This window comes from Canis lupus, chromosome 7 (genome assembly GCF_003254725.2).
Source record: "Canis lupus dingo isolate Sandy chromosome 7, ASM325472v2, whole genome shotgun sequence".
NCBI classification, from domain to species: Eukaryota; Metazoa; Chordata; class Mammalia; order Carnivora; family Canidae; genus Canis; species Canis lupus.
Window position 1 is genome coordinate 74,679,947 of NC_064249.1, and position 14,333 is coordinate 74,694,279.

General features: G+C 42.3%; 1 protein-coding gene across 15 annotated transcripts in view; it reads left to right on the forward strand.

Moving 5' to 3' along the window:
• Positions 1 to 14,333, forward strand: part of MTCL1 (microtubule crosslinking factor 1) — a 128,599-nt gene that overhangs the window by 56,437 nt on the left and 57,829 nt on the right. The window lies entirely within an intron of this gene.

Consider the following 14,333-nt stretch of genomic DNA (forward strand, 5'->3'; position numbering starts at 1 on the left):
CTGTCTACCTGGAGATAGCATCAGATCGCACAGGTTAGAGGCTCAGTTCTACAAAAGACTGCCCTTTTCCTGCTTCCCCACTTCAGGTGCCAGTCACAACAAGGCCGGGTTGTCACCTGTGCTTCTGACCCCCCAGCTGTGGATCAGAGGTTCCAACAATGCCCTCCTGGGGTTTGATTAATTTGCTAGAGCAGTTCACAGAACTCAGAGAAACATTTTATTTACTAGATTATCCATTTATTATAAGAGGATATACTTCAGAAATAGCCAGATACATAGGTTGAGGTACTTGGGAAGGATGAGGAGCTTCCATGCTCTCAGAGTACATCACTCTCCCCAAATCTTAGAGAAGCTTTCCAAACCCCATCCTTTTGGATTTTATGGAGATTTCATTATATAGACACAATTGATTAAATCACTGGCCATCTGCAGCCCTTCTCTCCTTCCTGAAAGTCTGAGGATGGGGTCAAAAGTTCCCTTATTATATGGTTGGTTCTTGGGGTGATCAGCCTCCACCTAAGATCCCTTTAGATGATATAGGAGCTTTCCAAAAGTCACCTCATTAACATAAGCTCAGGTGTGGTGACGGGTTTATTATGAGTATCGACACATCCTTATCACTCTTATCATTTAGGAAGTTCCAAGGTCTGTACCAGAAAGACAAATACCAGTAAAGACCAAATACATATTTATCACACATCACAATATCTCAGTGGTCTGGTAAAGTATCATAGTTCTTTAAAAGGAATATGTTTTTACTGTATTAAATACTATCATTTCCTACTTTCATTGTTTTAGTATTATTAATATTAATACATTAATAAACGTAATAATTGTATATGTTCATTTGATAGAAATATTCTTTTTTAAAAAAATATTTTATTTATTTATTCACAAGAGACGGGCAGGGGGGTGGGGGGTGGGCAGAGACACAGGCAGAGGGAGAAGCAGGCTCCATGCAGGGAGCCCAATGTGGGACTCCATCCCAGGACTCCAGGATCACGCCCTGAGCCAAAGGCAGGCTCTAAACCACTGAGCCACCCAGTGATCCCTGATAGAGATATTCTATAGCTGGTTTTATAACTATGGAATTGGCTAAACAAGGGTTTAAAGACCGGTTTGTCAGCTTTTTATCCAAGAAAGATAAAAGGAGGTTTTGTGACTCATAATCTAGATGGTAGCACCAACTCTGCTAATCCTTTCCTCTGGAATGATGCCAAACTACACTAGAGAGATTTTTCCAGTTATCTAATTGTGGCTCACTTTACATTTTCGGGTGAAGATATGGATGACAGCACTGCCCATCACCTGGGTTTTTCTTCATCTGTAGGATTTGGAGTAAAGACAATGGATAGCTTTTTTCAGATTGATTAATCTCATCTGTGATGAGCTTGGCACTCTGTCTGAGGATACTAACTGAACACATATGACTTAAGTCTATAGAAGTCTGGTTTTACTTGAGCTATGATTGTGTTACTTTGTGCTGTTTTCTGTAAATGGTTAATGCTTAACTATGTATTTAGGCACTCATTTGTCTCTCAAGAGCCAGGGGACCTCAGTGAATTGTGAATTCTTGTTATTAGGTGTTAGTTATCACACAGTAGGTCGCCAATAATAAGAGCGTGCCGATAGCCAGGGGAACTGGATGTGGAGTTCAAAACAAATGAAGAGGGCTGAATATGCCAACAGTGTAGATTTCTCTCAACGACTCCTCCTCCTTTTCTCCACTTATTGCAGACTGCAAAATACAGTAGAAGTGCCTCCTCCAGAATAGCAGTGTAGGATAGTAATCACAGAGGAACAGAAGAATACAGGTCAAAAGGGATGGGGAGTGTGTTAAGAGGCATTGTTATTATTTTGTATTCTGCATTTGAGATCACTTTTAGAGGAAAATTGCCTTGGAGTGGAAAGACTTAAGTCGATCGTACAGAGATTATGCCGAGTGCTTTTAAACTCATCGACAGTGTCTGACAAGCCTTTCTGTAAAGTGCATCTGTGTGGTTAAAGCTCTACAAGTGAATGCTGCTGCTTCTCCAGGCAGAAGAAAATTGTGACATGTTTTCAGGATTCTTCCTGGAGCTCAATACTTGTACCCATGCTTAGGGCCTAGCTAGTCTCTGGCTGTACAGAGGAACCAAGTTCAGGAGGAATTCTGAGAGAATACAGTTGACTTCAAAGACTGCTGGAAATAGACTCCTTGAGGTTCAGGAGTTACTTATGATTTCTTCCATGCAGCCAAGAATGCATGGGACAAAGGGTTCTTTCTCCTGTCCTTTCTGTGCTCTGAATTCATGTGAGAGTGCTGCCCCCTACCCCCAGCACCCTCTGCGACCCTTCTAATGGGGAAGTTGAAGAGGTTCTGATTTGTCACAAGGTGGAAACAGTCTCCTGGGAAGAAAGGAGGTTTAAAAAGCAGAACACCATGGTGAGACCCTTATTAAAAGAATCCTGTCCTTTCAAACCCAGGATTTTTAGAGAAGTTTATAATTGGCATAAATTTCTAGAGAAAAGTGTAGTGTCCATAAATGACAAACTTATTATAATAGGTTTTCTGTGCCCACCAGTAACCCAAGGAACACTTGACTTGGGTCTGCAGGATGCCCAGGCTTGAGGAGGGCAGAGTGGGAGACACAGCAGTGAGCTGTGGGTGTCCTGATGGGTAGGACAGTGGTGTGTTTGGGATTCCAGCTTCTAGAGGGGGCCCAGAAGGGCTCATGGTTTAGGGCATCTTTAGAGGCTAGCATTTTTATTTTTTTTTTAAAGATTTATTTATTTATGATAGAGAAAGAGAGAGAGAGGGAGAGAGGCAGAGACACAGGAGGAGGGAGAAGCAGGCTCCATGCCAGGAGCCTGACGCAGAACTCGATCCCGGGTCTCCAGGATCGTGCCCTGGGCCAAAGGCAGGCGCTAAACCGCTGAGCCACCCAGGGATCCCTTTTAGAGGCTAGCATTTTTAGAGGCTAGCTCTGCTCTCATTATGAACAAAGGACAGATAAACATTAAGTGACTCCAGTGGGACAAGAAGTGCTTAGCCACCACTTTGCCCCTTTTATAGCCCCCCAAATATCAACTGCACAGCATTATTTTTTGTTGCATACTCTTGTGGGACTTGGGCCAACCTCACAGGTCCACCTGGAAGGTGAGCACAGTCAAAATGGCATTGAGCAGCCCACCTGGGGCTCTGACCCCCTTTGCTTCTAAGCTTCCTCATCAGAGAGGCAGCTCAGCTCTATGAAGAGCCTGGGTTCAAGTCCCGCTGGTGGTGGTGAGTGAGTTACTTCCCTTCACACATGAAATGTGAATAATGACACCCACCTCACAGAGGTGTTATGAGGAAGACAGATCTTGAATATAAGGTGTTTGGCTACGGTGGAATTAATTATTAGGTTATTAGCGAGCAGCGTGTTTGCTAACCTGCCTGATGGTCGTCCTTCACTGGTGTCTTGTCACATCACCAGGTTTGCCATGCTGACCCACCAGAAAGCAAGTGTCAGGGTCCTGACATCTCAGTTGCCACAGAGGCTGATAAGGTAGCTGGTTGGCTAGAGCTCAGTCTAGGAGCAGAACACAGTGATTGCCCTGTTCCCTTGTCTTGTCCCCCTGTTAACCTCCAGTCTCCCCAACTGCTTTTTCCTTTTTTTCTTTTTTTAAAGATTTTATCCATGAGAGACACAGAGAGAGGCAGAGACATAGGGAGGGAGAAGCAGGCTCCCCATGGGGAGCCCCATGCAGGACTCAATCCGAGGACCCCAGGATCATGACCTGAGCCAAAGGCAGATGCTCAACCACTGAGCCCCAGGCGTCTGTACTTTTCACCTTTCATTCTGTTTTCTTCCCCCATTTCTGTAAGAAGCAATGTTTTTCTGTGTATGTATGCAAAAAGCAATCAAAGTATTGTAGAAGAAGATACCGCTGCATTGCTTCCAATAAGTTTCAATATTTTATACCTCTATGAAAAAATCCAGATTTTCTGGTAAATTTTAGAATTTTTTTCCAAAAAAAAAAAAAAAAAAAAGAATTTTTTTCCACAAGTAAGTTATGACCACAGGGAAATTATGTTTCTTATGAAGGGAGCCCGCATGTAATAGTGGGTGAAAATGTATGGACTGAAAATGTCAATAGAGGAAAAACTACTTTTGATGATACATAAATACATACATAAATACATAAAATACAATTTTAAAATGTGCCATTATTAAAAAAAAAAAAGAAAAAAGCAAGGCCTCTGAGGAAAAAAACTTGCTAAAGCTTTGGTCGCTGTTTAAAAGCTGCCTTCAAAACATTTATAAACAGTTTGAATCCATCTGAATGTGTGTTTTACAGATTAAAAACAGTACCAGTGAATCTTAGCTTCTTAGCCATAAAAGGAAAGAGAGAATCTATAGCATCGTATACATGGAAAATGAAATAAATCACAGGATTGTACAGTGACACTCACAATATAAGCGATAGTGATCCATTGCTAGAGGTTTATTTGGAGTGCTTTGTTACGGCTCTTTGACTTATTTTATTTTATTTTATTTTATTTAAAAATTTTTTTTAAATATTTTATTTATTTATGATAGACAGAGAGAGAGAGAGAGGCAAAGACACAGGCAGAGGGAGAGACAGGCTCCATGCCGGGAGCCTGATGTGGGACTTGATCCTGGGGCTCCAGGATCACGCCCTGGGCCAAAGACCGGCGCTAAACCACTGAGCCACCCAGGGATCCCCCTTTTTAAAAAAATTTTTTTAAATGTTTTATTTATTTATGATAGAGAGAGAGAGAGGCAAAGACACAGGCAGAGGGAGAAGGCTCTTTGACTATTTTAGATATAGTTAGTTTTTGTTTTTGTTTTTGTTTTTTTTACTGTGCTGAAATATAAAATTTACCATTTTTATCCTTCTTAAGTATATAATTTAGTGGCATTGGAGACCTTCACAGTGTTGCACAACTATCACCACTATTTCCAGAACTTTCCATCATCCCAACAGAAACTGCATCTATTAAATAGTAAATCCTTGTTCTTCCCTCGCTCAACCCCTGGTAACCTCTATTCTACTTTATGTCTCTATGAATTTGCCTCATCTAGGTATCCCATATTAGTGGAATTGTGCAATATTTTTACTTTTTTTTGTCTGGCTTATATCACCTACCATGTTTTCAAGATTCATCAATGTATCAAAATGTCCTTCCTTTTTATGGCTGAATAATATTCCATTGTATGAACACAGCATATTTTGCTTATCCACTCATCTGGGCATTTGGATTGCTTGCATCTTTTGGCTGCTGTGAATTTTATTGTGCAAGTATCTGCTTTCATCTCTGATAATCAGTGTGTTTAAAAAGGTATCTTTCTGGAGGTTGAGATTTTCCAAGAGAAGGTGGAAGGCCACATCAGGGAGTAGCATCCACTTGCTGCCATGAAAACCAGCCATTGAGGCTGTGTTGTGCAGTCTGGATAGTTAAATCTGCCCTCGTGCCCATGGACACCACAGACAAAATGCACATGGTCTTTGAGCCTGAGGCAAGCCATCTGGCAAATGCACAGTGACATATAAACAAGATGGCAGTACCACAGAGCCCTCCACCCCAAGAAAACCTTACTAAATAGCATGAGGGGTAGTCACCATCAGGGAGACTTCCAAAAAAAAAATGGCCCAGGTGATCTAGTCTTAGCTGCAGAAGAGAAGGACAAATGCAAGCAATTATGTGCAGTGGATGGCATGTTACAGATGTAGGGTAAGGAGAGAGGGGTCGATGAGAAGCACATGGCTTCCATTCTTCAGGACAGATTAAGGAGGCTGTGCCCCCCCCCCCCCACAGGATGGAGACTGGAGCATTATAAGTGGCAAACAAAACAAAGGAATAAGGTATCAACTGATGGGGTACAGGGTGTGACAGAAGGATACCAAGTGGGGACCCTCTGTGTGCAGGTGACGGAAAGGAGATCTGGGGCTCTGGAGACAGGCAAGAGGTGGAGGTGAGCATGAGAGAAGAAGGTTGGGGGGCGGTGTGGGGAAAGCCTGCCCCACCACAGGGCTTTGTAGGCTGTGTCTCTGCCTGTCACCACCCTCACAATCACCACCGCTGCTTCTGTGCTCCCTTATATTTCAGTTTCTGCACATACTTCCTCCTCTTTATCAGTGTCTTAATTATCTTTTGGTTTCTAGAACCTCCTACATTTTGTAGCCCGGGATAGTCTGCTAGCCTCCCACAGAACATGTCTACCCTAGAATGTGAATTCATAATCAAGCCCATTCAGAATGTCCCAATTCATAACAAAATGTGCAGTATCTGTGCAGAGTGCGGGAGACCTTGTGACCAGACAGTGTGTCCATTTTCAGTTGTGCGGAAGAAAATGGACAGCTGAAACCCAGACAGTTTTGGGGGGTTAGAAATAAGGTGGAAGACAGTGTCCAAGAAAAGAACCATATCACCAGAGGGGCCCTCCTGACAGACAGGCGGCAGGCCGGTGGGGCTTCCATGGGGGGCCAAACAGGACACACGGGGCTGACCTGTCCTGAGTGCCTAGAAAGTATGGAATCTCTCTTTTCTCATTTTTTTCCCAATTGGATGTTGGTTTATATCCGAATGAGATTTCTGTATTTGCACACCTGGCTGATGCCATGACTAGCAAGGAGGTCTTTCCAGAACACATCCCACTCTCGGTGCATCTCAGTTTCCATATGAAACCAAAGACAGAAGCTGTTTTGTGGAAGAACTTTCATAATATTTTTTCTCTTTATTTCCCAGTCCCCTGATTGATGCTTTTCCTTATCCCACCGTTCAGCCCATCTCCCTAAGCCTTGGTATTCACTTTATGTTAATATGCAAAAACCTCGTCAGTCACATGGAGGAGTGCCTCCCGAGAATTTATCTCGGACAGGATCTGATGGTGAGGGAGAGCATGTGTCCTCATTTTTCTCCTCATGGTTTGACTCATCCTGCGCATCTTTGCCAGTGGTTCTTGGCACATATAAGTGCATTGTAGAAAATCTGACCTACTCACCTCCCTGAAATGATGGAGGTAACATCCGCTCAGTGTGGGAGAGAAGTTCTTTTTAAGTTAAAATTTCCTCTGTGACTTGGTAACAGACAATAGATTTGTTTATGTGACCTGTGATAGGAATTTAAAGTTCTAAAATATCCAATTTCCATTACATATGCAAAAAAAGAATATACAGAAACCACACAGCTGAAAAAGTGGACACTTCAAACATAACGTTTCTCATGTAGTGAAAAAGACATTTTTGTAAACATTGGTTTTGGTCCTGTAGAGAGAAGAAAGCCTAAATGAATAATAATGGTTTTTACTCTCTACTTTGGGGAGAAGATGATTAGCATCTGAAAATGTTAATAAGAAAAGAATCATAATTAGTTAACTAATGTTTGCTTTTCACGGCTATCATTTTACTGAACATACTATTTCATTTAGTCCTTATAAGAAACCTTTATATAAAATAGGTATTAGTATTATTACCACTTTAAAATATGGAAATTGGGGTGCCAGGAGCTCAAGGAACGAGCCCAGTGTCACAGACCATGAGTGATGTATCTTGACTTGGACATGAATGCCTGTGGTCTTCATCCACCTTTCCCCTTTACACACAAAACATACATGTTTTCACATGCTTGCTAGAAAGCTAAAAATTCATGAAGATGTGAACCAATTTTGGAATACAAAAAACTTATTCAAATTTATGAAGTTTCTCTAAAGCCATACTCTGAAAGCTTTTTAAAACCAATTGAGGGGGTGCCTGGGTGGCTGAGTCAGTTAAAGCATCTGACTCTTGATCTCAGCTCAGGTCATGATCTCAGGGTTGTGAATTCAAGCCCCACGTTGGGCTCTACTCTCGGTGTAGAGCCAACTTAAAAAAAAAAAATTGAAATTCCACATTCAACCTGAAAGCTCTCAGGTGTGGGTCCTCCAGATGATAAAGGAAGAAATAAAGTGCCTAACCAGAGAGTCAGAGTGAATTAGTGGGATACAGAGATAAGTGACCAAAACCCTGTGGAAGTGTGAGCTGTGTGGACATCCACTGGAATGAAAAATGGCCTTTCCACCAGCATTTTCTCATTTCCAGACTGTTTGCTACTTAAACCTCCAGAGGACTCTTTCTGTGAACTCCAGCTAATTTGCTGAAGCACTGTGGCTTCCCAAGTAGATGTGTGGTGCTGGTCACACATGTGCGCCTGAGCAAGGCAGGAACAGAGCAGGTGGGAGTGAAGGGATTGGCACCTGGCTGTGACTTTCTTTCTGGAAACCTGAAAAAGGTTTGGTGATGTGAGGAGAATGGAAACATCGAACAGGAACTTGCTCTGGTGAACCCAAGGGGGCCAGAGATGTCTGAACAGATGGCTGTTGGGCAAAGCAAAGATACCTCAGCCCCAAGTCGCTGAGCCATCAATAGCCTCATCCCTGCTTCAGAGAAAACACCCCAAAGTGAGGCATAGTCCCCCCTCCACACACACACATCCTTAGCTGCATCAGGCAACCTTTGCAAGTTTACCACCATTCCTGCTCTTGGTCCCGGAGACTGGGAGAGATAAGGTGCTGTGGGCCTGTGCAGTATCCCTTTCTTTACACTCTTCCCAACCCAAGCTGCTATGGGTGGGGGTGATTTTGCTGAATAGGAGCATTGAAAGATCTGAAGGTTGGAGGTACCAGGGACATCTGCGCTTACCATGGGGCAGGCGAGGGCTCAGAAGCAAGGCCGCAGGCTTGTCAGAGATGAGTGATCTTCCCAGTGGGCAGTGGTCCTGAAGATGCATCAGAGAAGGAAGCAGGATGAGCTTGCCGGCAGACAGCGTTTCCTGATTAAGCCTCTGTCCTCTGTCGACTCAGAAGCCATTAGGATCTGGCTTGATTGCACAAATGGATTTATATGCAGCCCATCCTAACAAAATGCTGTTGCTGAGTCCAAATAAAGAACCCTTCTGCCCTTGGGCTCTGTGACACAGCCACCATCAGTGTGAGAGCATGGGGCCCGGTCGGCTGAAGGGAAGACTTTGCCGATGACAGTGGCTCTTATGGTGGCCCCCCTGCTTTAACTGTTGAGGGGCTGCAATAGGTATACCTGGTCTGGCAGCTGATTGTTTTTAAGCACTGTCTAGATCAATATGTCTAGATCTGTCTCATCGATATGATAGGCTAACAGAAATATGCATGGTTTTGGGCATCAGGCTTCTTTCCTATGTGTTCACGGAAGACAGCACCACAGATCCTAGAACTGGCTTCCTTGCTCTTAATCACCTGGACCCAGGGCTGTCTGCATTCTTCCACAGAGAGCTGCTCCAACCCAGGGCCTTCCCTCTGCTCTGCTCTGTGTGTGTCCTTAGCCCAGGGCCCATATTCCTGCCATGATGTCCTGTTCCTCCCAGGTTATATTCTGCCGGAAGCATGATTCTTTCCCTGTGTTCACCGGTTGGCCCACCTCAGGACACAGGAGAGGCCAGCCCCTTCCAACAGTGTCTGCACAGCTCCTGGGCCCTTGGGAGTTTCTCTGGCTGCAAGAGCAAGTAGCATCCTGCCCCTCATTTCGAAGCTCAGTTACTGTCTTGCCTAATTGAATCCTCTGCCGTCCCCAAATGGTGGTGCAGGCTAACAGGGAATAAAGAGAGCTTTGGCTCCGTAGGAGTCACGAAACCATGGGGCGAACATCTCCATTCTCCCCTTCAGTCACTCTAGAGTGTGCGTTAGAGGCGGAAATCCCAGGTGCTCTGGTTTGGAGATGAGAATTGCAGATGATTTACCAAAGGGACAGGATTGGCCTTATGCAGAATGCTAGCCAGTGATGCTTTCCAGATTTCAGTGCCTTTGGTGGATGATTAATGGAGCTGAGTGGTGCCTCCAGATAACAGGGCTCCAGGACAGACACGGGTCAGCAAGTCAGCCTCTGCCTGGTCAGGGAGCCTCTTCAAGAGGAAGCCATCAGCTGGGGAGGTGATTAGAATCTCAGATCCATTTGTGTCCCCAGATGTCCATTAGGCCCTCCTTTGTCCTCTGTGTGAGAATATATTTGATGATCTCCAGCAGCACAGAGCTAATCCTGCCTAGGGGCTAATCCCTTAGCTTAATTTCCTTTCTATCTCACTTGAGGGCTTGAGGTCATTGGTCCATTGAGGGCTTTGCTTTCAGGAGAGACGGGGCCTAAGCAACACAGTAGTAGATTTAGTGGGTGTGTTTGCATTATGGCTCAATTCTCTTATCCTTAAAATATAACTTTTCTGATTTGAAAAAATAATATAAAATAATTTTGACTGTTACAGGGAAATTTTTTAAAAATCTGTAAAGAAAAACATGAAGTCACCCACAGTGCTGCTGCCCATTGCTAAGACCTGTTAGCATTTTAGTGTATTTGCTTCTAAATATTTACAAGACAAAAATATTTAATCTTGATGAGATACTCAATTTATGTTTTTATCCTACATCTCAAAGGTTGGCATTTTATGAAGAATTTCCCGTGTCATTAAAAATTTTTGGTAATCATAATTTTTAGTGGCTGTACAATATTGTATCAGCTGTTTTCAGTGAAATTGGAAATCTATATGCATGATTTTTTTCCAACACTATGGAAATTTTCAGACGTATAGTAAAGCTTAAGGAATTTTATAGTGAACACTAGTATACTCACCATCTAAATTCTGCATTAACATTTTATTGTACATGATTTATCATATATTTATCTATCCATCTCTTTATCTATTAACCCATCTTATTTTTTAAACATTTGAAAATGTAGCCACCAATCCACTTTCCTTAAATATACACTGTTTTTTTTTTAATTTATTTTTTTATTGGTGTTCAATTTACTAACATACAGAATAACACCCAGTGCCCGTCACCCATTCACTCCCACCCCCCGCCCTCCTCCCCTTCTACCACCCCTAGTTCGTTTCCCAGAGTTAGCAGTCTTTATGTTCTGTCTCCCTTTCTGATATTTCCCACACATTTCTTCTCCCTTCCCTTATTTTTCCTTTCACTATTATTTATATTCCCCAAATGAATGAGTAAATATACACTGTTAACTAAATTTTTGCTTATACCTTTTTTAAAAAATATTTTTATTTATTTATTCATAAAAGACACATGTTAAATTGTCTTTATATATGTTGAATTAACAAATATTTTGAGTTTCCTGAGAAAAAAGCATATTAATGGTATTGATATGTGTTAGTAGTCTGGCCATGGGCCTAAATTTCTGTTTTGCAGCAAAAATGGAGAACTGTATGTAAAGAAAGTATAACAATTATTTCTATGTATTTTAGGGGCTTTAACCAGGACATCCTCTCGTTGGTGTTAGGAATGTTTGCTTAATTTCCAGACCTTTTTTAAAAACAAAAACAAACAAACAAACAAACAAAAAAAAACGTGGGGTTTTTTTGAGGCTCCAACCTGATTTAGTGCATGGTCAGCCATTGACTAAGGCTGAAGCATCTCTGGCTGAGGTGGTTTTGTTTGGTTTTGTTTTTTAAAATCATGTATTTGCTACCAAGTATTGTACTCGTCTCAATGGGAATGGTGTAAAAATTTGAAAAGGCCTTATGTGGTATGTATCATAGTTAATAAATCAATCTTGTAAAAAATAAAAATAAAAATAATGCCGCTGCTGCTGAGGTAGGACTCCACTAGGGAGGAGAGAGGCAGAGATATAGACAGAGATATAGACAGAGGAAGAAATAGGCTCCTTCCTCACAGGGAGCTTGATGTGGGACTCTATCCCCGGACCTTGAGCCAAAGGCAGATGCTCAACCACTGAGCCACCCAGCTGTTCCTGCTTATACTTTTTTTGAGTTAATTTATGTACATTGAAATGCACAGATCTTAAATTTATATTCACTGAATTTTGATAAATGTGTACATAAATTTTATTCATAGCACACTCTATCATTTAGAACAATACTCAGAGTAAATTTAGAAGATCCAAAGTATGTTATGGCTGATTATTATGAAATATACCACAAGTAATTCAGAACTTTTTCATATGCTCTTTTGTTCGAAAACTGAACAAAGTACTAAATATTTTCTTATGTTATGTGCACCTGAAAAAAATGAGTGATTAATTTTCTGCAAAAAGGGGACAACATTTTAATATATAACTTGTTTGTATTTTTTGGCTCTTCTTTTTTTAAAGCAATCTCTACACAACATGGTATTCAAACCCATGGCCCCAAGATCAAGAGTCACATGCTTTACTGACCAAGCCATCCAGCCACCCCAGCTTTGTTTTGTTTCTCAAAGTACTTCTAACTCTTTTGTATTGTTTTGTTAGACTGGGAAATAATTTGCCTATAATTTGCATCTCTCAGTGAACTAGTATATTTTTGCCAGACCAATGGGAGCCAGGAACTGATTATTATTAATAAGACACAAACCTTATCTTCAGTTCTACTTGACAAATAGCATACATTTTTATAGATTTTCAACTTTCATGAAGCCCTAGGGGCACTTATTTATCACCTAAGTGAGTCAGTGGAAGCTTCTGAAATAGAGATTCTAATTCAATATTTCATGCAATGCTTGATGATGTTCCTGAGTGCCTGTGTGTGTGCCCACTGGGAGTTCCTGTAATTTTGAGGAAGGACACTATTTTTTGTAGAATCATCATTTTGGTCTTGTGATGGTCAGATTTTCCATTGTTTCTGTTTGCATATTAATAATCTACACTGTTGCTTTATCACCTTCAGTTTCATTTATTTTGTGTTGTGTTGTAGTATGTTTTTGCCACAATTTTCCAAATACTAGGCCTCCAAATTAATGTCTCTGAGTCTTAAAATGCATCAACCAGTCTCTACTGCAAAGCAGATATGTGTCTTGTTCCCCAAATGTGCACAAGCAGCAACCTGTCTCTTCCCAAGAAAAAGTGGCATTTGGTAGGTAGCCTGGGTGTGCTGGTGGTCTCTGTCCCTCTGAGGTGGGTCTCGCAGTCCAGGTGCTGTGGCTTGTGGCCAGGCTGTTGTCCTCTTGGCCTCCTCCCTCTTAGCTGTGGGTGCTGGGATCTGAACCAGTTCTGACATTTATGGCTGTTACCTTTCTTCCACCAGAGCATTTCAATGTAGTTTCTTCTCCTCTCCTCACTTACTTTGTGGTATTTTGTCCTCTGATCATAGTTTCTGTCTTTTCCATATAAGGACCTGTGCTGTCCGCAGCCTCAGATCCTCAGAAATCACCAGTGCCAACAAATATTTCACAGCCATGAGGTACCTCGTGAGCAGAGCAATTTGCAACCATTCTGGTAATAGCGCTTTGTGCTCTTTTGCTAGAGAAAGGAGAGGCTCTTTGTGTGAGAGGACTCAGCAGTTTGGGGCTTGAAAACCTCAAGAAAACAAAAAGAAAAGCAGCCCAGATTGGCAGATTGGGCTGTCAGAGGCCCAGAGGTCAGCCGGGAGGGTCTCAGGGCTGTGACTGTGAAGAAAGAGGCAGAGTCAGGCTCGGGTTGGAGCCCCACCTCTGAGATTGGGGCACCTGGAGACATCACCTTATTTCTGACGTATCTTCTTGTCTGTTTATCAGTGATAATAATGTATGCCCTTCGGGGCTTTTGTGAGGAGGAGATTAGATCAGACATGTAAAGAAAGAGTTTAGTGGGGCACCCGGGTGGCTCAGTGGGTTGAGCATCTGACTTTTGGTTTCTGCTCAGGTCACAATCTCAGGGTCATGAGATTGAGCCCCATGTCGGGCTTTACACTCAGCGGGAAGACTTCTTGACATTCTCCCTTTCCCTCTGCCTCTTTCTCGTTCTCTATCATAATTTTAAAAAGAAAGGAAGAAAGAAAGAGTTTATCATTGCTCCTGGCATGAGTATGTGCCCAAGAAATGGTCATTGTTAATATCTGCCATTATTCTCCCAAACAGCCAAGAGAAAGTGGTTGTGGCCACGTAGGGTATGAATCCGAGGGGGGCTGGTTTACAGGGCCCTGCAGTATAACATTGGTGCAGTGGACTTCAGCTGAGTGCAGTGGTTCCATGGCATGTTGAGAACTGGTCTCCCTGGGAGCTCTCTGGGAGCTGAAAAGTGAAAAGGTATCTACCAGCCAGGATCTGGTGCTTCTAGCTGGAGGAGAAGCTAATAATTCGTACCCTTCACATCCCACAACACTTACGTGAGGACTAATGTGGATGAAAGAATCTTGGTAACCCTCTCCTAAAAAGAAAGAAGGCCTGTGTACCTTCATGTTCTTATTCTAATTTTATAAGCACATGTGCTGTAAATCAGCCCAAAAAAGCCTAAACAACTTCTAAATAGTAAGGATCTGTAAGAATTCTGAAAGTCATCTGCCTACATCTGTACCCTCTTTCCCATCCTCACTCATGATTCACAGCATCCTAATTTTTGTCTCTCTTTATTAC